At 36.8% G+C, this 24,892-nt stretch overlaps 1 protein-coding gene across 1 annotated transcript in view; it reads right to left on the minus strand.

The window, feature by feature from the left end:
* Positions 1-24,590, minus strand: part of LOC134677119 (pro-neuropeptide Y-like) — a 39,048-nt gene extending 14,458 nt beyond the window's left edge. Inside the window, exon 1 of the mRNA XM_063535576.1 lies at positions 24,558-24,590. The gene's annotated coding sequence lies outside the window, so the exon portion shown is untranslated. The remainder of the gene's footprint in view (positions 1-24,557) is intronic.
* Between the last annotated feature and the right edge of the window lie 302 nt (positions 24,591-24,892).

Raw genomic sequence — 24,892 nt, forward strand, 5'->3', positions numbered from 1 at the left:
ATTATTAATTTTGCCCATTTCGAGCATTTGTAGTATTTCTTAGACATTGAATTTAGTTATATAACTAAATTCAATGTCTAAGAAATACTAAAAGTTAGTCTAAATTACAAAAAATACTCATTATTTATTTAATCATAATAACATTTATACAGCAGCCAATTTTTCAACTGCGCATTTTTATTTTTTATGCGCATTTTTTTTATGAAGGTCTTTTGTTTTCGTTTTGCTCCACCCGGTATAATTTCTAAACAATAAATAACCGACTGAGAAAGTATGTAAATTAGTTTAAGTAAAAATTAGTTTACATCCCAAAACTCCTGGCTATATCAGAAAATATTGCTACTTTACCAAGCCCCCCATACTACGTAGTAAATAAAATCTTAAATATTAAAGATTGTAACTAGATTTAAGAAATTGTAATGCTAGAGTCTGTGCGGAAAGAGAAGAGTCGTGGCAGAAACGGGAACTAACATTTTAAATTTTATATGGCAATCAAACCTTTGACACCTGTCTTGTAAAAAGTAAACAAACTTCTGTCAATGTATATTTTTATTAACAAAAACCGCAAGTTTTATGTATAAAATATTTTCAAAACACGATAAAACCGTACATAAAACCACAAGGAAAATTATATTTAACATTGTTCGGTTTTGTCAGCGGGAAGAAAACGGCTAAAAGCCGACTATCGACTTACAAAAAATCGAGGTACGTGTTTCCGCTATTCGCGGGTATTGATGTTGTATTTAATATTAAATAATTACCTATTTAATAAGCCCCCTAAGTAACTTGTCTCCGGTACATAATCGGTAAGTATATTCATTCAAAATATATTAATTTTCATAAATATGCAGGTCATTCATGATCTTTAAAATAACTGACAAATAGGCTTGATACTTGCCATTTTATGCATATTTATATGTAATTTCTTTTTCAGGATTATGTAAAAGTACCTACGGTATCTCGAATAAAAGACCGCTAAGTAGGTGATATGCAAGAATTCGTAATCTACGTGCCGGATTCAAGCACATCCAGTTCAGATGAAGATAGTTCTATGAGTGTCCCTGGTTGTATTGAAGCTAGCTCAAACATAAGTGACATTGAATATTTTAATTCAGACTTCATTACAAAGATCAGATTACAAAGAATAAAACTTTTTCTAATAAAATATTTCTTTATTTGTAAGTTCGTTTCCTAGGTTCTGAATAAAACTTTTTTTAATAAAATATTTCTTTATTTGTAGGTTCTTTTAGTTACGAAATTATATTTCATATTTAGCAGTGACTTTTCGGCGAAGTAAAATATCGTGAGTTGAGAGAACCGGACATATCCCAATAAGGCCTACCTACTTATGCACTATTTTTATTCATATTCATATTTATTATTAATAATGTACACATACACATTACAAGTCAAGTTTACAATGGGTGAAATATATCCCAGATAAAATTACAGTTCTATTGCCCAATTTCTACCCGATCTACCCGGTTTTAATAACTGTTGGACTGCACAGATTAGGCAGTACATAAATGAGACTCGTATCTTGTTTGGTACTAAAATTACAGTTGTATTGGGTAGATTCTTAACTAGTTTTAGCAGTTTTGTCAATCGCAGTCACTTTTTAGTATCTGAGATATAAAAACAAGTGTTTTAAAAAGAAAACTAGTGCCTGCGCTAAGTCAGAGGATTGAGTTGACGAGCCGACACCACCACCAGGCTCCGTTTAGTAAGCCGTGGTAAAAAACCGGAACAAAAGGGATTCAAGTATCATGACCTTTAGTGTCGTACTATAATCACGTGACCAGTGTTGTCAGCATAGCAAAAACCATAAAATAGCACTGGCGCGCCCTCAAATCCCACGACTCTTCTCTTTCCGCACAGACTCTATTATTTTTTGAAATAATCAGATTTAATTTTGATTTTTTTAAGCACCCGAGAATTTTGGTATTAAGACTTCTGCTGCTGACTTTTCCCTAATTTCCCCATAAATAGTTATCCAAAATTAACCGTCCGTTATAAATAGCCCGGTGTTCCAACGTTAACAAGCGGCTCGCTATGTGCTTAGCTCTCCATTTTGCCGCTAAACTACCGCTAAATGAATTACCTCGGAGAACGACATGTGGGTTGTCACTTGACCAACCGACAAGCAGGCTAAAGGCTACTCTGTATCTTTAGGTATTAAAAAAAGTATTTTAAACTATTTGTACAATTTTGGGTAGTTTAGGCCCAGTTGCACTAACCACATTTACCAGACTGACATTTCAAAAATGACAATCGAATGTCAGTCTTACTCATCGAAAAGAGAAGTGCATGGTTGAAGTGCCGTATGTGGGAAATATATATTCCTTAGCCTGGTAAAGGGTTAACGTCAAACAGCAGTGAAGTATGACATTTCCCATACAAATAAATTTAGCGAATTATTTAACGGTGACAGACGGTTTTGTGCAACCGACCTTTAACATATATTGCTTAACCAACCAAATACAAAACTGGATCTGTCAATGAACGACCTGACTTTAACCTACATTATTTGATCATGTAATGTTTTCATCTACCCTCAACTGGCTTAAGAGGGCAGATTTTGTTTACTTTTATTTAAATACCTAAAGATACTAAAGAGATTATAGAGTATAGTTAATTAGTTACCGAAAAGGTGGTCAAGTCTGTAGAGTAGTTAAAAAACTTAATAATTGTCTCAATAAAATAATTAAGGAGCCGTAGGTTCAGAGACCAAAGATTTAGAAAAATCGTACCGCTTTTTTAAATCACAATATGTTTGCCAATAATATACTTAATTAGAAATCTTGAGTATTATTTCTCTAGAAAAAATATACTAAGTAAAATCTTCGATCGATTCAAATCTTAGGTAGGTAATTATTAGGTAGGTATTTGACTTTCGTTCGATAGAAAATAATCACAAACATAGGTCTAAAACGCACTTTAAAAAAATTATACAAGTTGTTACATTGTACAACGGGACTTAAATACACGATGAAGGGTCGGTTGCATCAAACTGTCTGTTAAAGCATTCGATAAATTTTAGTGTATGGGAATTTTCATAGTTCTCTGTTGAGTGATGTTAATCAGTCTGTTAAGAATGGTTGGTGCAACTGGCTCTAAGTCCCGTTGTAAAATTTAATAATGTTTAAAAATCGTGAAAGTTTAAATCAGTGTATTGTAACTAGTGCTTGTGGCTAGACTTACTCAAATAATAGTACATTACTACAGAGGCCGGGACGAAAGGGATAGGTCTGAGCGCGGGCAACCCCATTTCCCGCCGAGGTATGTATAGTGCTTTTCTCAAACATGCAATGAAATAAATAAAATAAAAAATCCACGAAACCCAAGTTTTATTTATAGGAAAAACTAAAAGTAAACTACACCCAAAATATAACCAACACGTACCTATATCATTATCACGTGTATGTTTTACACGAGTCGTGTATTTTTACTACCCGTATATTTTCATGTATACATCTTTGATTTTTTCGCCTTGTATCCGTCTGACTGTCGTTTTCGTCACATAAGTTTACATAGTCTTTCATGTTGATATCATGTTTCACATACATCGTTGCTTTATGCATGGAGTAAATAAGTATAATTTCCACACTGTTGACGAATTTGTAGTTACATTCATTTAAAATATGCCACAAAACTGTTTCTAATAAACTGTAAGGCATTTTTCTTAGTTTCTCAAATAATAAAATTGCCATAAGCAACCATATACATACTTCGTTTTTGACTTGGCGGCAGAGGCAGCAAGTTATTTAAAACCAATTCTGCTTACGCTGCCAATTCCAACACCTACGATTACAATTAATATTAATTTCATTATTTCGTCGGAACTCATATTAAAGTCAAAAAATCAACAACGCACCATAAATCTAATAAAACAGAATGAATATTTTTCAACTTTACCTCCATAACAATTTAAAAAATATAACTACGCGTGTTTGAGTAGACCTTTTTACCGCTAACGTTTAGATGAAATATTTTAAATGTTTTTATTTGCGTAGTTAAATTTATAATTTAAAATTATAAAATTATAGAATGTATGATTTATTAAGTTCATGTTGATTTTATACAAATAAAACTGCAAATTATAGCAAACACTGTTTTTTTTTTTTTTTTTTTATAGGCGTAGTGGCAGAGTGTCATTACGAGTGTAGAGTGTTATAAAGCAAATACTGCCTCTAGTTTTTTTAATGGATGAATGCCACGATGCTGTGTCACAAATATCTGTGAAATGAAAATTAAAAAAGAGGACTTTGCCGGCCTAGGCCTGCAAGATGTGTATGAAATTCCATTAACGACCTTTTGTCGTAGCCGCACCTGAAACGTCATACTTCGCAGCCTATTATAAGGAACATAACATCAATATTTCATTGCATGTTTGAGAAAATAATATTTTGACTCTGATTTAGTATATAAAAGCTATACCGTAAAACGGGGTGAGTAGGTTTTGCGGGGAGAGGTGGATTATGAATGGGGAGAGAAGGTTTGAGATGGGGGTGAGAAAGGATTTTAGGGCTACTGCTACAAAAATAATGTATTCCAATTTAAAATGGAGCTATAGTAATACGCATAATAAAAAAAATCGATCCAACAATCTTCCAAAATCACCTTTGTATGAAAATCCCTCTCACCCCAAATACGAGGCACGATGGGATGAGGTGGGTTTTCCTCTTTATCGTCAAAGTTATGAAATGGAACTACCCAAAATAAAATAAAAACTAAAATACAAACGTCCGCAACACTTTTTATATACACCATTCAGTTTTCATAATATGTAAAAATAAAATGTTATCGAGGTTTGAATTTCAGTTTTGACCCTACTCACCCCATTTTACGTTAAAACGTTTGTCCGCTTCCGTTATCTGTGTAAGTTTGCACCATGATTTCAGCAAGTTTCCAAGTCATCAGCTCCGAGCTGTGTCCAAATCCTCTCTAAGCTAAAATTGGCCCGCCGGTGAAAACAATCGTGATTGCGACTCGCCACCATTGTTCTCGCGGCAAATCGTCCGTAGGGACGTACCGTCACCGTCTATCGAGTATCGATACGAAAATGTTTTAGCGCTTACGTTGGTTTCTGAGACCGCTTGTTAGCAAAAAGAGAAAAGTCCTTTAAATCTTTCATGTTCCTCTCGAAAAATTTTGGAAAATCTTATATTGTTATATGGGGATGAAACTTTTCCCTTTTTCTAAAAGAAAGTTTCCTTAATTTTACACTTTTTGAATTTGCAACTATTTTCGACTGACGGAGATGGGAGATGGCTAGACAGACTAGAGATAAGCTTAAGTCCGACACCAGCACATCACCAGACATCGTAAATTTTATAGCATTTTGGGTGCAGCGGAGTGGCAACGGAATTGGTACAGATAATTCCAACTGAAATGGTAAATTAAGATTAATATTAACGTAATTAACGCTAATTAATCACGATTTACGATTTTTGGTGATGTGCTGGTGTCGGACTTTACTTTTGGAAGTTTATGTATAGTATATCAAGCTCTGTCCGTCAGTAGAAAATAGTTGCAAATTTAAAAAGTGTAGGCGCGAAGTTATCGTCCCATAGAAAATTTGCACCGAAAATGCTAAATAAATAGTAGTAAATTTTTTACGTCTGCACATCCCTACACCTGTTGAGCGCAATTTTCCCCTCAAAGGGTTGCTAGACGCGCGAATTTGACGGAAACCCGGCGCAATCTTGTAAATCTGGCTAATGTGCTTTTATTTTGTACAATAAAATACTTGCTTAGCCAATTTCACGGAAATAACGTGTTTAAATACAACGAGAAACATTTTATTTGGTTATTCATGTAAAACCAATACTACCCGATACGAACAGAAGATTTTTGTAGAAATATCAAAACCGATATTGTTCGAAAATAATCTTTGGAAGTTTTTTAGTATAGTATTTAGACTACTTTGAACGGCTGCCGCGAAAATGGAAATTCCCAATGATGGCTACCAGGATCTTAGCCAAGATGGCAATCTTTGATAGAAAACGCCAATGAAAACTTAAATAATGTATAGAAATAGTCAATTGACTTTTCGTAGCATCTGTCATCCCGATGTTATTATTTTTATTTTGTTTGGCGCCTGTCGGTGGACGATTTTCAATTTCCCTAGGCCCCCTAAGGCCTGCCTGGCCTTACTTTAACCATTAACCATTAACTAATTCTTAAATTTGCTCCTACGATTCAAACACAGTTATAAACTTTGGCTTTTCCAGTTTCGAATACGGTGACAGAGATAGGCCAAATCTCAAGCATCCACTCCTTTTTCGGAACTCGGTTTAAAACTACATACATTAAAACGAACTAAATTTGAAATTGTGATCAATGTCACTAACTCAAACTCAAAAGGCCATATTCCAACACCATCGTATACCGGGTGTGGCCTGTAATATGAGCAAAAAATTAAACTGTAGGCTGTACTCCTCATACTGACCAACATTTGTTCAGCGACTTTTAAAAAATAACTTGTGGTTTGATTTTTAATACACTTTAAATTTTATTCTAAGACGCAATTGCGAGAACGAAATTAAGACGTATTGCGAATTTTGTTATGTTTAAGGCGTGACAAGCAACGTCAATTAAAATGATATGGCGTAGCGATGACGTCCATTGAAGATAATATTTATTTTGTATGAAAAATAGGGAGTCTAAATACTTCATAATTTTTAAAACTTGTCGAACAAAAGTGTCACCGTTTGAGGAGTACAATCTATGTTTTAATTATTTGCTCGTGTTACAGGCCACACCCGGTATATAAAGTATCATTCTATAGAGCTTGCTAACTATGTAAACAAACCGCCATATTGAAACTGTCACTAAATCATGATTTCAGTATGGCGGTTTGTTTACATGGTTAGGAAGTTCCATAGAATGACACTTAGGTATTGCAGGTAGGCAATTGACAGGTAGGTATATGTATTTTCACGGTATCGTATCAACTAAATAGCTAAGGATTGTTATAGTGAACAATTAAACGACTGGCCAAATCCCAAGAATCCACTCGTTTTTCGGAACTCGGTTTAAAACTACATTAAAACGAACTAAATTTGAAATTTTGATCAATGCCGCCAACTCAAAGGCAGTATTCCAACGTCGTCGGATATTATTTTCACGGCTGGCAGCACCGTAACGAGAAACCGAGACGTGCGCAATTTGACTTCGCGACTTTAAGCCTCCTCCACACTCGTGCGCGAATCGCGGCGCGAAGCCGCGAACGTGAGTGTGGCGTCGATTTTCGCAGACAGCGAAATCGACTCCACACTCGCGTTCGTGGCTTCGCCCGCGATTCACGCGCATAGTCTGGAGGGGGCTTTACCTGTGGAGTTATGCGCGAATTAGGGTATTTATACATGCAAGGTAATTTAGTCTAAATATAAGTTAAGGTTTTGGCAATTTGGGTTTTGGTTTTTAAAATGTCGTATTTATAATTAGGTGAAGACCGCCAGGCTGAAGTGGGACTGGTCAGGCCGCGTCAATCGATTACGCTCCGTAGCGATCGAAACGCAACTGTTACTGTCGCACTAATATGGAAGAGTGATAGAGAGACATAATGCTTTTCGTTGTCGAAGCGATAGCTATTGTAGCCTTGGCTAGGCCGGCTGGTCACGTGTGCCGCGTGCATCCGGATAGGTGGGCTAGTATAGCCACCAAGACTTGGTGGTGGATGCCTTTTTTAGGGTTCCGTAGCCAAATAGCAAAAAACGGAACCCTTATAGATTCGTCATGTCTGTCTGTCAGTCCGTCCTTATGTCACAGCCACTTTTTTCCGAAACTATAAGAACTATACTGTTGAAACTTGGTAAGTAGATGTATTCTGTGAACCGCATTAAGATTTTTACAGAAAAATAGAAAAAAATCAATAAATTTTGGGGGTCCTCCATACTTAGAACTGAAACTTAAATATTTTTTTTTCGTCAAACCCATACGTGTGGGGTATCTATAGATAGGTCTTCAAAAATGATATTGAGGTTTCTAATATCATTTTATTCTAACTAAACTGAATAGTTTGCCCGAGAGGCACTTCCAAAGTGGTAAAATGTGTGTCCCCCCTGTAACTTCTAAAATAAGAGAATGATAAACCTAAAATAGTTATTTACAGTACATATGGTCCTATTTTCCCGCACTAGTGCGTAAAATAGCACTTTTCGTGCGTATGTCAAAAGTTTAAAGGGCCATATGTACTGTAAAACGTTGTACGATACACGTGCGAATAGGTAATTCGCAACTCGTGTCGATTTAAAACACTCCCTTCGGTCGTGTTTTAATTTATCGCCACTCGTTTCGAATTTCCTCTTTTTCGCACTTGTATCGTAAATAACTATTACGATACAAGTGCGAAAAAGAGGAAATTCGAAACGAGTGGCGATAAATTAAAACACGACCGAAGGGAGTGTTTTAAATCGACACGAGTAGGGCATGCAGTACCGGTTCCGGTACCAAGAATTTAATTTCCCGGTTCTGGGCATGGCCGGAACCGGGATTCCCGGTTCTTCCCGGTTCTCAAGACATCTTTTGAATACTTTTAAGAAATTGTTTGTGTTAGCGTACATCTCTCATTCATCTCTATATATCTGATACTTATTTTGATATACATATATCATTGCATAAGAATTGATAAATGACTTAATTTATCAAACAAAATACTTAATTGGCGGTCCAACCTATTTTACGAAACTAACCGGCACCCTTTGCCTCCGCATGGACCGAGCCACAACACACGGTCGTAGCGTAGTCGATGCACTCAGCACTATGACAACACGGCCTGCCTGCACGAATACCTACTTTACTAGGTTAGTTTGTTGGGTTATTTGGGTTCCCCGTTTCATAACACCATTATTAAATGTTATTTAATGTCCCGAGCTAAAGTACTAAAACATTACTACTACTGAATTGGGAATAAATAGTCATATGATGAGAACCGGGAAGTACCGGTACCGGGTCTTCAGTACCGGTTCGTTAGACACTATAAAATTCCCGGGAATTCCCGGGAATCTGAGAACCGGGAATTCCCGGGAGCATGCCCTAGACACGAGTTGCGAATTACCTATTCGCACGTGTATCGTACAACGTTTTACAGTACATATGGCCCTTTAAACTTTTGACATCGCACGAAAAGTGCTATTTTACGCACTAGTGCGGAAAAATAGGACCATATGTACTGTAAAAATATATATGATATACATTACCATGCAAACTTCCACCGAAAATTATTTAGCATTAGAAAGAAGGTTAGCGATCTTGACATGTTTTTTAAATGAAAAACGCTTTTTAAAAATCAGTAACTATTACTTATGAAAGCAGAAGAATATAAATCATCGTATTAGATTCATAATTGTTACATAATTGCCGTGACTTATTTATGAAACGTGTTTTTCAATTAAAAGAGGCATCATGATTGTTTACTTTATTAGTTTTATTACTAATGCTAAAAAAAACGAAGTATAGGAACATAAAGTTTTTTGGTAAAAATAAATAAAATAACACTCCCAAAACCATAATTAGTCAAGACTTGGTTCAGCTTCAGTTTGACTAAGAATTGGGCCAAGAAAGTTAATTAACAATTAACTAAATTTAACAATCCCGTTAAATCTATTGATTAATTGGTCTTAATTACGAGTGTGTTTACGATTTAACATGTAACTGAAATTAATGGTGCATGAAATTAAGGAATTAACTTTTGTTATATAACCTTAGGTTTTATCTATTTTCAGAGTCGGACCAAGAAAAGTCTGCAGCGGATTTCATAGCCCACGCAGATCAAATGTTATTAATACGTCATAATTTCATAAAAATGTTGACATTTAAAACAACACTATTACTGCGTGGGATATCAAATCCGCTGCAGACTTTTCTTGGTCTGACTCTAGTACATAAAATAGGACAGCCTAGTAAAGATAAGGTAAAATATTTAATTATAATAGCCAGACTTATTGCGATATTATTCTAATAAGATATTTACAACTAATATATGCAGGAAAAGGAATGCTACAAAATTGTACCCGGAAGTAGGTAAATAGGAAAGAATAACCATCAAATAGTTAATAACAAATAGTAATAATAAAAAAATAAATAAATAAAGCGTTTATTCACAAGCTTACTTACATTTAGATACAATACATTCTTCTCCCAAACCACATAGCGGTTTGTTGGCAGACGAGGCTCCTATTATAATTAGCTTAATATGCAAGTACTAGGTAGTTTATTTATATGTAACTTAAACTTATCTACTTAACCCTTTACCGCATGCGTAGCCCAATATGGCATTTACAATAATTAGGTAGTACTTTGTTAATATGCTTATTAAACGCAAACAAATAAAAAACACAAACATACAAGAAATTACAGTAAGTAGTTGCTACAAAAACAAAGCATTTTGATTTCAATCAAATAAAAATAAATAAGTACTTTGTTAATATGCTTATTAAACGCAAACAAATAAAAAACACAAACAAGAAATTACAGTAAGTAGTTGCTACAAAAATAAATCATTTTGTTTCCAACGGCAAAGGAGAAACCGAAATATTTAACAAAAGTTTCTAAAAAGTAACAATCCAATATATTTAAGACAATTAAAATAAGCATTCATTGGGGGAAAGAGTTACTGGAGGGAATTCATTTAATTTCTTAAAAGCTCGAACAATTGTCATGTCTTTTATATTTTACTTTGGGATTTTAAAGGGACTGGGACATTGGGGACATTCTTGGAGGATATAACCAACGGAGACGCCATGTCTAAAATTTTCGGTACAAAATAGTCTGCCGTTTTTTGCGGGGGAGGGGCACATCAAATGTATAGGTACGTCATGTCAGATAAACGTCAGTCCATACATATAATTGACATGTGGTTGACCATTGGCCGCCTATTTTCGACAGAGGGGAATGCCTGTTAATGGCGGCTCCATTGTTAATTACTCCGAGGGGACATTACTCTAGCGTATTTCCGAAGGACAAGAAATAGTTGTTTGAATCTTATTGTTAACCTCTTCTTCCTGTATTATTTGTATTGTTTTCTGTAATGAGGTGTGCCATAAAGAGTATTTGTATTGTATTGTATTGTTAACTAGCGGGCCGCCCTGGCTTTATACGGGTATGAACAGTGGCGGATTTGCCCTAAGGCCAAATAGGCCTGCGCCTAGGGCGGCAAAAAATTAGAGGCGGCAAATTGTGACAAAACATTCACGGATGATAACAAGAAATAGGGACGGGAGGCACGAGAGCTCTTCAGGGAACTTGGAAAGCGCCTTAGAGAAAAGGGGAACGACCCCCGTTCTGAGTCATGACTTGTCCAACAGGTCTCCATCGCCATACAGCGGGGTAACGCTCATAACGCTGATAATGTGATGGGGACCTTTGGACCCGGCATGGCTCAGAACGGGTTTTAGTTTCTTAAGTTTTATACATAGGTACATAATATGTAAAATGTATCAGATAATGAAATAAACATTATTCAATTACAAGAAATAACTTAAAATGTAGTCAATATGACGGGTGCTGCGAAAGGGGCGGCAAAGACTGCAAATCCACCACTGTTTGTGAATGTGTATATGTACACAGTCACCACACGGGATTGTTATGCCGTTTAAGACCGAGTCACACCGGCTTGCGTGTGCGTGACGTGCACCGCAGCCGCAGACGCAAGCGGTGTGCCATCTCTCATAAGGATCTGTATACTACAACTCCGCACGCGCACGTGCACGTCACGCACACGCAGCCAGTGTGCACAGGCCTTAGTTTTTGCTAAATTGGAAATTCTATAGCGTAAGTATTGAACAACCAATTTGGCTAGTATACCTATATGTATGTAGGTAGGTATTCTATGTATATACATAGAATAGAAATCAAACGAAATTAAAATGTTCCTATTTTTTTACTTTCAACTGTTCATAAAAGAGTTACATCGTATTGTGTGTCTTATTATTGTAAATCACGTTTTAAGTTGATTAGATTCATTGTGACTATAAAAAGCTCCATGTCATCTTAAGATTAAAGAGCCCTTCATAAGGGCACTCAGTCAAGTCCGCCATTTTGAAATAATTGAAGTAGTTACCTATTAGCTTACAATTGGAGAACATCAAAACAGAATTGAAAAGGTTATTTGTGGGCAGTATTTTAGAAAGTTCAAGTTACCATTACTTTTATTTCAAAAAAACTATGTATATATTGAATATAAAAAAAACTTATTAAAATAAACTAAAACTACAAACAAATTAAAATTAATACTAAAATAAAAACTTACCTATAAAATAAAAACCTAATTATAAAAAGAATACCCCCTCCAGCAGGTCCGCCTGTGGCATGCTACCCATGACGCTGGCGGCGTTTCCTCGCTGAACCGCCAGGGCGATTCGTTGTGAGAAATACGCGTCAGCTCTGGGGTCCCCTGTGGCGTCCATCAGCCGCCCCATTACTTAAAATGCCTTTATGAACAATTTTTAATTATAATACATGATAACAGAGAGGTGCTGATATTCGGATATTATGCTCTGATATACAGGTTGTTTGGTACATCGTTTCCCAAATTAAAACGGCAGATAGGTTGAGTCATTTGCTATCTTCTCAGGCGTAGAAATTTTTAATTTGGCGCACATTTTTTTTTTTCATTTCTATGCCAGTTTATAGTAAATTTCAAATTTTTACTTGCGTAGTAGTAAAAAAAAACCATGGCCAATTTTGTTTTTCTAGGCATGAGAAGATAGCAAATGACTCAACCTATCTGCCGTTTTAATTTGGCAAACGATGTACGAAACACCCTGTATGTACCGACGTTAAGATACATGTTTTATAACCTAAAAATACCTATTTTATGTAAACTTTTAATATTAGATATTTATTTGTAACTAAAGCAGGCCACTGACGAGCCTTCCAAATAGATGCCGTTACAATGGATTCATCCAAATGGACGGCATCCTATTATTAAACATTGTACGTTTTGACATTCATGCACGGACCGATTTTGGATTGCAGCCAATGGCGGATTTGCAGTCTTTGCTGCCCCAGGCCCCAGGCCCTGCAGCCACCCCTTTCTCAGCACTAGCGATTGCAAATCCGTGACATTTTTTCAAATCCGGATTTTCGGATTTTGGCTTGACCGAAATCCGAAGTTCGGATTCAATCCGGATTTTAAGAAAGGAATATTTGGCATAAAAGCAAAGTGAAACAAACAATCAAATTAAGTTGTTTTTATTAAAAATAACAAAAACAGAATGCGTACACTGCTACGCCAATAAAGAAACATCATCGCATCAAGAGATTCGTCACTTAACCTCGTCCTCATACGGTTACAGAACACTCCTGCTGCCGAAATTCTCTTTCCGATTCCACACTTGTTGGTGGTATTGATAATAGCTGGTTGTATACGGAGGATAAAATGCTACCGATTTTTCCTCCGCCCTCGTGGACGGCCATTTCTATGTGGATTCATCATCATCATCTCAACCATAAGACGTCCACTGCTGAACATAGGCCCTTGGACCTCCATTCGTACCGGTTGTAAGCGACCCGCATCCAGCGTCTTCCGGCGGCCTTAACAAGGTCGTCCGTCCATCTTGTGGGTGGACGTCCTACGCTCCGCTTGCTAGTCCGTCCGTGGTCTCCACTCGAGCACTTTTCGACCCCATCGGCCATCTTCTCTGCGCGCAATGTGGCCTGCCCATTGCCACTTCAGCTTGCTAATCCGGTGGGCTATGTCGGTGACTTTAGTTCGTCTACGGATCTCCTCATTTCTGATTCGATCACGCAGAGAAACTCCGAGCATAGCCCTCTCCATAGCTCGTTGAGCGACTTTGAATTTTGAGATGAGGCTGATAGTGAAAGACCACGTTTCGGAGCCGTAAGTCATCACTGGTAACACACATTGATTAAAGACTTTCCTCTTGAGGCACTGAGGTATGTCGGACGAAAAGACATTGCGTAGTTTCCCGAACGCTGCCCAACCGAATTGGATTCGGCGGTTGACCTCCTTCTCGAAGTTGGACCTACCTAATTGGACTACTTGTCCTAGGTAGATGTACGAGTCAACAACTTCGAGTACCGAGTTTCCAACAGAAAGTGGGATGGGCATAACATTGGCATTTGACATAAGTTTCGTCTTGTCCATGTTCATTTTCAAGCCCACCCATTGTGAAACTCGGTTGAGGTCATCGAGCATCATGCGGAGTTCCTCCATCGACTTTGCCATGACTACTATATCGTCGGCAAACCGAACGTGAGTGATGTATTCGCCGTTGATGTTGATGCCAAGTCCTTGCCATTCCAGGAGCTTGAAGGCGTCTTCCATTACGGCAGTAAACAGTTTCGGAGAGATAACGTCTCCCTGCCTTACGCCTCTTTGCAATGGAATCGCCTTCGTGCTCTATGTGGATTCGAGTAGCTAATCCGGGGCATCTGGCGAGGCAATCTGGGCAACTCCTGTATTATTTTGGTCGAGCAAAGACAGCTGCTGATTTAATTGCTCTTTAAAACTTAGCTCTCGTTGGTCTTGTTTCTGTAGTTTACCATTAACAGTTGTCATTGCACTCGTGGAAGCCACCGAGGAAAGAGGAGAAGTCGGAGTCGATGTCGCGGCCATGGTGCAGATGACGGTGACTTGGCGGGTAGCGGGCGGCGGACGCGGGGCAAGCATACAGGTGCGAACGAGTGCGCGACGCGCAATGCCCGGCTGGCAATAGCTCTCCCGCGTTACCGCTTCATATGCACCGCTTTTTATTTCGCATTAGCATTAATTTTGAGCAAATTAGTACTGGTGGGAAAAAATCCGAAAAACCGGTTTTTTCTTTTCAAAATCCGGATTTTAAAACGGATTTTTAAACGCTCCGAAATCCGGATTTTTGAACTTCGAATAATCCGGATTGCAATCACTACTCAGCACCAATAATATTGACTACATTTTGAGTTATTTCTTGTTATCCTCATTTAATTTTTTGTCACAATTTGCCGCCCTTAATATCTTTCCGCCCTAGGCCCCTTAGCCTTAGGGCAAACGCAGCCACGCTATTTGGACTGTTGGAAGGCTCGTCAGTGGCCACCTTAACAATATAAGGATCATGATTTTACAAACAAACAAAACTTTATCTGAATGCACACGCATACGGGTAATCTAACTTTCAGAGCCCATACAACTGTTGGTATCACACAAATTGCTTTTCATTTTAAACCACAATCTTAGATATACAGGGTGAGACGGGATGAATGAACTTTTCTTTTATAAAGGTATAAGCACAGATATTGCTCTGAGGGTATAAGTTTTTACAGGAGCGGCAACGTGCATTTGAAAAGCGTCTATGGACTGCTGTGTCCGCTTACCACTTATCGGGCCGCGTGCTTGTTTGGCGCTAACTTGATAGGTACATATAAAACAAAAACTTGGCATGGATTGTAATATTTATGTAAATTATAGGAACAACGAACGACCCTTTTTTACTAATCCTCTAACTTATACAAATATGTATACACGTTGGCTAACTTTATTTTGTGATTGATGCACGCGATTTTCGACCTTATCTTAATAATTTTAACGTTCATTAAAATAAATCTCATTTGTTCTGTTTAAGGTAGTAAAAAATCGAATGGTACAGGTAATAAGTAATATAAACATTAATAAATTGGGTGCAAAGTGCGAAGATTCACAAATAACAAATTTACTTTGTATTTCACTTTTAAATTTTAATATCATATAAAACTCAGGTCACCAGACCTACATACTTATAAAATATTAATATTGTTATTAATTCCTATTAATCATTACCGAAAATCAAATGAGTTGTTATGTATGTATAAAAGTTGTCGATTTCTTTGGTTGTTTTAAATGGTTTATGCTTCGAGCAACACCGGCTTCCGACACGTCGGAAGGGAGGGGCCCAAGCGATATCTCACCGTACAAATCATTCTGCCATTTTTCGCGGGGGGAAGGTGCACACAGTCGCACTTCTCACACACTTACATACAAAATCCAATCAAAGGCCCTACCGCGAACCACGTTCGACGTGTTGCCTCTCTATGGCACTTGTAAATTCATACGTAAGTGTGACAGGGAGGCAACACGTCAAACGTGGTTTGCGGTAGGCCCTCTGTAATGACGACACAAATACATAGAAAATGACACACGTCAAAGACAAATCTTGCAAACCTCGATCTCTTTTTGTGTACGTACGAGTGACTAGTGTCACAACACGTACACTAACACATTTTCTTTGAAGTATGTCATTGTATTCTGAGAGATGAGAAGTCGGATTTGTCGCTCGACCGATCCGCAATTTGTACTGAGCGAGTAAAATCGATAAATCCAACAATGACTTGAGACTAAAATATAATAATTGTATTTAAATGTAATTAAACGTATGATATGTAAAGACAATATTACATGTGAAATGTAACACTTTCTTTTTGTAAATTTGATGTCCCCGACCTCTTTTTATAACAAAAAACCGAGCAAACAGGCATTTTTGTGCAGCAGTGTTCACGCGCGCGTCTGGACTCAGTCTAGTGAAAAATCCAAGTGCAACTAGTTTTATTACCCGCGCTAGATTTTATTGACGCGCTAATCTTGTACCTCGGAAGAGGGGAAATATTGCGAATGCCGCCTCCCTTCCGTGTTGCTCGAAGGGTTTATGGTTTCAGGAAAAAAATAAAGATAGTCAAGCAAATCTTGCCAATAGAAAAAGGCGCGATATTCAAATTTTCTATGAGACGATATCCCTTCGCGCCTACATTTTTCAAATTTGCCGCCTTTTTCTACTGACAAGATCTGCATGACCAGCTATATTAAAAATTGTAGATGCAATACCATGAACAATCCCAATAAAATTTTCACTATTTTTTATTTTTATTTACTCAATAAAAAATACGCAGTACCTAATATCCAATACACATATTTTTAGGCCAAACTGCATGACAGTTTCTTGGCGAAACATCTAAAACCTGTGATCATTAAATTCCATCCTGTTTTAATAAGTAGAAGTGCAGCTAAGTTTTCTAATCTTCAGGCATTTACCGTTTTAAAATAAACATGAAGAGTTTTAGCTTCAAATGCTAGTTTAATTTCATAAGCCTTTGTATGGGTCCGGGAAAGGTACAATTCTCGAAATATGTGAGGAAATATTGTTCCTTTGTTCGTGGATATGCAGTAAGCATAACAAGAACCTATAATAATAACCTTTTATAAGGACAAGTGGCATTTATGAGGGACAGAATTCAGAATTAAGTAGATTAGACTAAATTAACATCATCTGTGGGTGTGTAGGTATTTTTATAAGATTGAGTATACTCAGTAGAGTATTAAAATCTTTTTTCAAAATTTCGCTTTCAAATCTACATATTATAACTCCGTTTTTTGTCAGCTTAGAAATGTTGTAGCCTCAAAAGTGTGGTAACTTTTTTCCTCCAAAATTAAATCTGAGTAACTGTACTGAATTATAGTGTCGTTTACATATTAGATATCATAGGGACCCTAGACCCTAGGACCCTTCTATTTCGGAAGATAAAGTTAGTTACCCCTACTTTTGAGGTTAGAAATGTTCTAATCTTAAAAAACGGGCTATATATAATAAGCCCGGTAATTGTAAAATCGACTTTCCTGTTCCCGCATGAAGTGGGCGGCAAGTTTTGTAACTTATCTAGGATTAAACTAACTATCGGTTTACACTGAGTGACATCGCATTACTGCCTTATCACTAGCACTTAGTAATTGTATAAACTTTGTATAAATATGGTTGTACTTGTAAATACTTGTAAATACTAGCTACCCACCCCGGCATCGCACGGGTTAACAAATTATACTCTTACCCCCTTATTCATAAACGTTTACTAAAGTTGACAGGCCGATAATAATCGTTTGTCCCTTTCCATCATACCAATACGTCGGAAAGGCACAAACGATTATTATCGGCTTGTCAACTTTAAATAGTAAACGTTTATGAATAAGGGGGTAAAACTTTCCTCAAGAATCACTCTATCGATAGGTGAAAACCGCATGAAAATACGTTCAGCAGTTTTTGAGTTTATCGCGAACATACATACAAACACACAAACAGACAGACGCGGCGGGGGACTTTGTTTTATAAGGTGTAGTGATCTATGCTAAGCATACAAATACAAGGTGTGGCAAAAATACTGATGATGTGCTTAAAGCCATATAGCGTTTCCACATTGTCCGATCAGATATAGGTATGCCCTTAAATGGATCATTAATATTTTGTAACATTATATATTTTTCGGTATTCGAAAACCTAGGACCACCTTTTTCACAGAAAGATGGCTGCCGAAACAATTTATTCTTTATAGCAATAAACACGAGCGTAAGAAGGGAAAAGCTGTGCATTAAGATTAATGATTTTTGGGCCACTAATACCATACTATGTTAAAATATAATTTCGTTAAAAATAGATTTCTTTTTTGTACACAACATCAATGAAATAGGGTATTTGTCTGTATTTAAAATAAATTATTATGCAACATGCATGAAATAAAGCACCAGAAGATTAATAGAGAAATGTAGACAGCAGTTATTTTTAGACACAATTTCTATTTTAAAACCCGTATAAAACTATAAAGAGTAGGTAATTTGATTGTGACGTCACATGGTAGTGTTTCATATAAATTTTGACAGTTCGAAAAAAGAAACTGATTTGACTAGTACTCAAATACCCTATATAAATATGAGAGTAGAAACATTTGTGTATATGTATAATCGTACTAAGTACTTGTAGCTACTATATAATACACATTTTAGATAAAACTGTTTTAGTATGTAAGTAAAATGTAAGATTTTGCTTTTCAATTCAAACTAACAGACGGCGTACTATGCATAGCTTTATCCATCTTTATCCAAGTGATAAAACTGTCACTTTTTGACACGGTGGGATAGAAAGTGACGGACACCGCTTTATCACGCTGTCACGTAGACATTAACGACCATCATATCCGTGAGGTAGATAGATTATCGTTTTATTGGTAAATAATTAAAAGTTATTGCCTAGTTTTTTTTTCCTTTTTGGAATATATTACTTCAACTTAAATCTGCATAAAAGTCAAATATCAATGCTATTTTATAATATTAGTAAGTTCCATCTACCAATACTCTAAAATAGAAATAATAAAATATTTAGATCTGCGCAATGCGCAATAGAAGCTAATGATAATAAACTGTTTTCACACTTGCCGTGGTTATTATTAGCAACATTAACATTTTCAATTACAGTCGCTATCTTTTAATATGGAACCGCAAAATGTAGAGAACATGTTTAAAAAAATTGCATATTGGAATCGTAGAGTTTCGCCAAGATTCCTATATACACCGTGTTTTTTAGGGTTCCGTACCCAAAGGGTAAAACGGGACCCTATTACTAAGACTTCGCTGTCCGTCCGTCCGTCCGTCCGTCCGTCCGTCCGTCCGTCCGTCTGTCACCAGGCTGTATCTCACGAACCGTGATAGCTAGACAGTTGAAATTTTCACAGATGATGTATTTCTGTTGCCGCTATAACAACAAATACTAAAAACAGAATAAAATAAAGATTTAAGAGGGGCTCCCATACAGCAAACGTGATTTTTGACCAAAGTTAAGCAACGTCGGGCGGGGTCAGTACTTGGATGGGTGACCGTTTTATTTTTGCATTTTTTCCGTTTTTTTTTTCCTTTATGGTGCGGAACCCTTCGTGCGCGAGTCCGACTCGCGCTTGCCCGGTTTTTTTTTTATTTCCGTTAATTTCAAGGGTGCATTCCTGAGCTTAAATCAAGGAACTTTCACCAAGACACCGATGTTCTAATTATTAAGTCCATTTCGGAGATAATCAGTAATTTATTTTTTTCCTATAAGGCCTCTACAAGCGTGTACACTTGCCTTAGGGCCGGTTTACATATTGATTAGTGTTTAGAATGAGTTCATACATTTGCTACTAAACTTAAGTACAATCTCGGTCGATTGATGTACGAAATGACAATGATATGTGACAGATTTCAATTGTTTGGTTGAGTTAAATGTAATGCCCGTGTTACAACAACGCTATATGCTACATTTAATTGCTTTTTAAACAAAAAAAAAATTACAAAAAAGAAAACAAAAATTTTTTTTTGAACATTAACTATGCCATTTAGTTCTCTTAAACGTACTTAACCACACCCCGAAGTTAACGGAATTCAATAAAAACACGGTGTATACATACTTATCATATTAAAAATAAAAGTATCGGCTCGATTCGGAAAATGAATTAGATTTCTACTAGACTACAACAAGTTACGATACGGATAATTTAAAGATATTTGTAAGATAGATATGTCAAATTTGACGTTTCCGCGATTCTGGAGGTCCTCTTGAACGATTTCGACAAGTTATGACTGACTTAGATATCCAAGTCACATCTAGTCGATATCTGATGTAGATCTAGTTGATCTCTATATCGTTTCAAGATCTTGTGATTATCTCGAAATCCGAATAGGCCTGTAAGTTGAGTGCAACGCGAACACGACGCAACAGGAAACTGTGTCGCCAAAATGATTTTTATTTAACTTTTAAGATTTTTATTATTGTACGGTCACGTATGATATCGATACGGACAAAGTGCCAAAAATGTGTATACGCTATCAATAGGTAACAATAAGGTCGTGCATATATATTTTTGTAACTTTTTTTGTAGGTATCGATAATTTCAAACGTGGCTGTATGTAAGTATTTAAGTTTGTAAGATATTTATCTATGGGCCTTAGTTGCCTTAAAATAAATGCTATTTCATTTTGTTTTATTTTATTTACTTGTATCTAAGTCGTATCCTATCGTAAACGAAACAATGCACAATGATTGATTATTTAACAGTTCTATAATCATACAATTTATAGGAGTTAAATGCCAAAAGAAACATCAACATTCCGAGTAGGAATCTCCCGAAGTTATAACCGAATGATATAATCTCATCCCACCGTTTATATTATACTATAACTTCTAAGTGGAATTAGAAAACTCTTCATCTTAAATCTGGCGTGAATTTGCAAAACTTACCTAGTTACAATTTTCCAGGAGTAATTAACTTTAAGATTTTGAATATACAGTTTAATGTGGAGTCAAATGTATTTCAAATAGGGTATTTGACTACTAGTCAAATCAGTTTCTTTTTTTGAACTGTTTGATTTTGCTACTATGGAATTTATATGGAACACTAGCACGTGACGTCACGATCAAATTAACTACTCTTTAAATAAATAAATAATAAATAAATATTATAGGACATTCTTACACAGATTGACTAAGTCCCACGGTAAGCTCAAGAAGGCTTGTGTTGTGGGTACTCAGACAACGATATATATAATATACAAATACTTAAATACATAGAAAACACCCATGATTCAGGAACAAATATCTGTATCATCACACAAATAAAATGCCCTTACTGGGATTCGAACCCAGGACCATCGGTTTCGCAGGCAGGGTCACTACCCACTAGGCCAGACCGGTCGTCATAGTTTTATACGGGTTTTAAAATAGAAATTGTGTTTAAAAAAAAACTGCTGTCTATGTTTTTCTATCTATTAATCCTCTGGTGCTTTATTTCATGCATGGTGTAAGTAGTCATTTGTTTTACAAGGGGGCAAAGTTGTTGTTTAACCGCTCGTGCTAATATTGACACCCGAGCAAGCGAAAGATTCCAAAATTGAACCACGAGCGTAGCGAGTGTTTCGAAGAATGGAATCTTGAGCGTTGCGAGGGTTTCAAAGCACGAGGGTTAAACAAAATTTGCCTCCGAGTGAAACACAACAATTTTCACCACACCAACCCGAAGCAAATAAAAAAATATAAAATATCAAACAAAATCAAACCAAATATGTATCATCAAAAATCACCATTTAAAAGTAAATTCTACCAGCAAACATAAAAAACCGGGCAAGTGCGAGTCGGACTCGCGCATGAAGGGTTCCGTACCATAAAGCAAAAAAAACCGGGCAAGTGCGAGTCGGACTCGCGCACGAAGGGTTCCGTACCATAATGAAAAAAAAAAACGGAAAAAAATGCAAAAAGAAAACGGTCACCCATCCAAGTACTGACCCCTCCCGACGTTGCTTAACTTTGGTCAAAAATCACGTTTGTTGTATGGGAGCCCCATTTAAATCTTTTTTTTATTCTGTTTTTAGTATTTGTTGTTATAGCGGCAACAGAAATACATCATCATGGAAATTTCAACTGTCTAGCTATCACGGTTCGTGAGATACAGCCTGGTGACAGACGGACGGACAGCGAAGTCTTAGTAATAGGGTCCCGTTTTACCCTTTGGGTACGGAACCCTAAAAAACGGAAAAAAATGCAAAAAGAAAACGGTCACCCGTCCAAGTACTGACCACGCCCGACGTTGCTTAACTTTGGTCAAAAATCACGTTTGCTGTATGGGAGCCCCACTTAAATCTTTATTTTATTCTGTTTTTAGTATTTGTTGTTATAGCGGCAACAGAAATACATCATCTGTGAAAATTTCAACTGTCTAGCTATCACGGTTCGTGAGATACAGCCTGGTGACAGACAGACGGACAGACGGCCGGACGGACGGACGGACGGACAGCGAAGTCTTAGTAATAGGGTCCCGTTTTACCCTTTGGGTACGGAACCCCAAAAAACAACTCAAAATTTGCATTTGATTACTTTGCCTCATATGTGAATAAAATGCAAATTTGCTATCCGTTTTTGAAGTGCAAAGTAAGCCTTTCCGAGCTGGTGTGGTGAAAAATAATTTATTTTAAATACAGTCATTATACCCTATTGGGCCCGAATAAACGGACAGAGTTTATTTATAAAATCCGATGATGATCTGATTAGTGGAAAAATAGAGTTAGACCAAGATAATTCTGCAACGATTTTGATAGCACACGCAGTGCAACTGTTATTTTAAATGTCAAAATTCTTTAAGATAACACTGTTTGACCAGCCAACATGTGAAAACAACTAAAAATTTGCGTCTTTCGTGGATAAAAGCAAATTTTTAGGGTTCCGTACCCAAAGGGTAAAACGGGACCCTATTACTAAGACTCCGCTGTCCGTCCGTCCGTCCGTATGTCACCAGGCTGTATCTCACGAACCGTGATAGCTAGACAGTTGAAATTTTCACAGAAGAATTTAAGGTAGTTTCCCACCAGGGCCCGACTTATCTTTCCACACTGTAAGTATATGTATTCCTAATTCATAAAACACTTCAGTTCCTTACTTTTTGAGATCAAGAGGAGGAGAATTTCCTAACGGAGGCCATTTTTATTTTGTGTACGTTTTCTTTTCATCAGATATCGATCTAATTTTGTGGCTAGAGTCGGAGCAAGAAAAGTCTGCAGCGGATTTGATAGCCCACGCAGTGCAGGTGTAATTTATACGTCATCATTTCATAGAAGTTTGTCGTTTTAAAATAACACTTGCACTGCGTGGACTGTCAAATCCGCAGCAGACTTTTCTTGGTCCAATTCTATCCACATAGTACGGTACTAGGATACTATCTATATAGTACCCTATTCTGTAAAATAAAAAATAAAATAAAATACTACGTTTCAAAACTGGAATAACTGATGTAGCTGAAACTGCCGCCAAGCTCAAATGGGATTGGGCAGGACACGTCAGCCGTATGCCGGAAGACCTGTGGGCCAAAACAGCCACCCGTTGGGGCCCATCACAAATTGTAAGGCGTCACGGTAGAACTATTCAGAGATGGCGGGACGAACTTGACGCTTTTGACAGAGACTGGTGGGAGACTTCTGAGGATAGGGATACGTGGAAGGATAAGAGGGAGGCCTTTGCCCAACTGTGGGACAATATAGGCTAGTAATAAAAATAAAACCCTATTCTGTACGATATAAGCGCAATTTCCTTGAACAGCAAAAGATTTATTTGGCCTTAGGACCCAGGATTTAAGAAGTGGAGCCACCAAGATTTTTCATGTGCATTCATAAATGAAAGAAAAAACCCAGACAACACCAGGAATATAGGAGGTGTTGATACTTAATTACTTAATGAAATTTAGGACCATGGGTAGGATAATATAATAGTGGACTATAGCTGGGGGGTCTTTTTTTATACCTACCTACTAATTTTATTAATAAAAATTTCAGAACTTTTGTGTTAATTGAGTTATTATTACTCAAAGTGGAGCTTTAATTTGGTTAAAGATTTTGTCGGTTTTGTGACGTCTTTTCACATATATTTTGTACACATATTTACTTTTTAAAAGGTAAAATTTTATAGAATTAGTAGAAAAACAACTCCATTTTCTAACTTTTGTGACACCACCACACCACGTTATATGCCGTCGGAAAAATTTACAAAAAAGCAAAATAGCCGCATAGAAAAATTTCGGAATCCTCTCCTATTTTTGTATGACAATCGTAATTTTCCATTTCCGAAATGAACCTTTGTTTCCTGCGATATTTTCCTGGAATTTCCTAAAACTTTTTTATCATTTTCGAAACTTTTACGCCCGCACCCACAAAAAAGTACGTAAAAGGCACCCTTTTTCCGAAATCACATTTTTTGCGATTACACAGCGTCAATGAAAGAAAAGTTTGAATACAGGGTTGTTCAAAAACTTACCTAATTATTTTAACTGGATTGATGACAGGTGAAGCTCGGAGCGGACTGCGAGCGAACACCCCGTGCCGTGCTTTTATAGCGAAGGCCCTACAGGTGGGCGGAGTTACAGGAAATGAGTGGAGTCGCGCTAAAAAAGTTTGGTTTGACAGGACGAAAATATTTACTCTTCAATTTTAGCCCATTGAAAGTGTTAGAAATACCTAAGTCGTGGCGTCAGTAAATTTGGGTCGCTGGGTTTTTTTTTATATGGTTTTAAAATTATTGTAGTAAATTAAACACCGAGCTTACTTCATTTATTTCATACAGTATTGTAATGTATATATTAGATGTTATAT

The sequence above is a fragment of the Cydia fagiglandana genome, chromosome 25, assembly GCF_963556715.1.
Source record: "Cydia fagiglandana chromosome 25, ilCydFagi1.1, whole genome shotgun sequence".
NCBI lineage: Eukaryota > Metazoa > Arthropoda > Insecta > Lepidoptera > Tortricidae > Cydia > Cydia fagiglandana.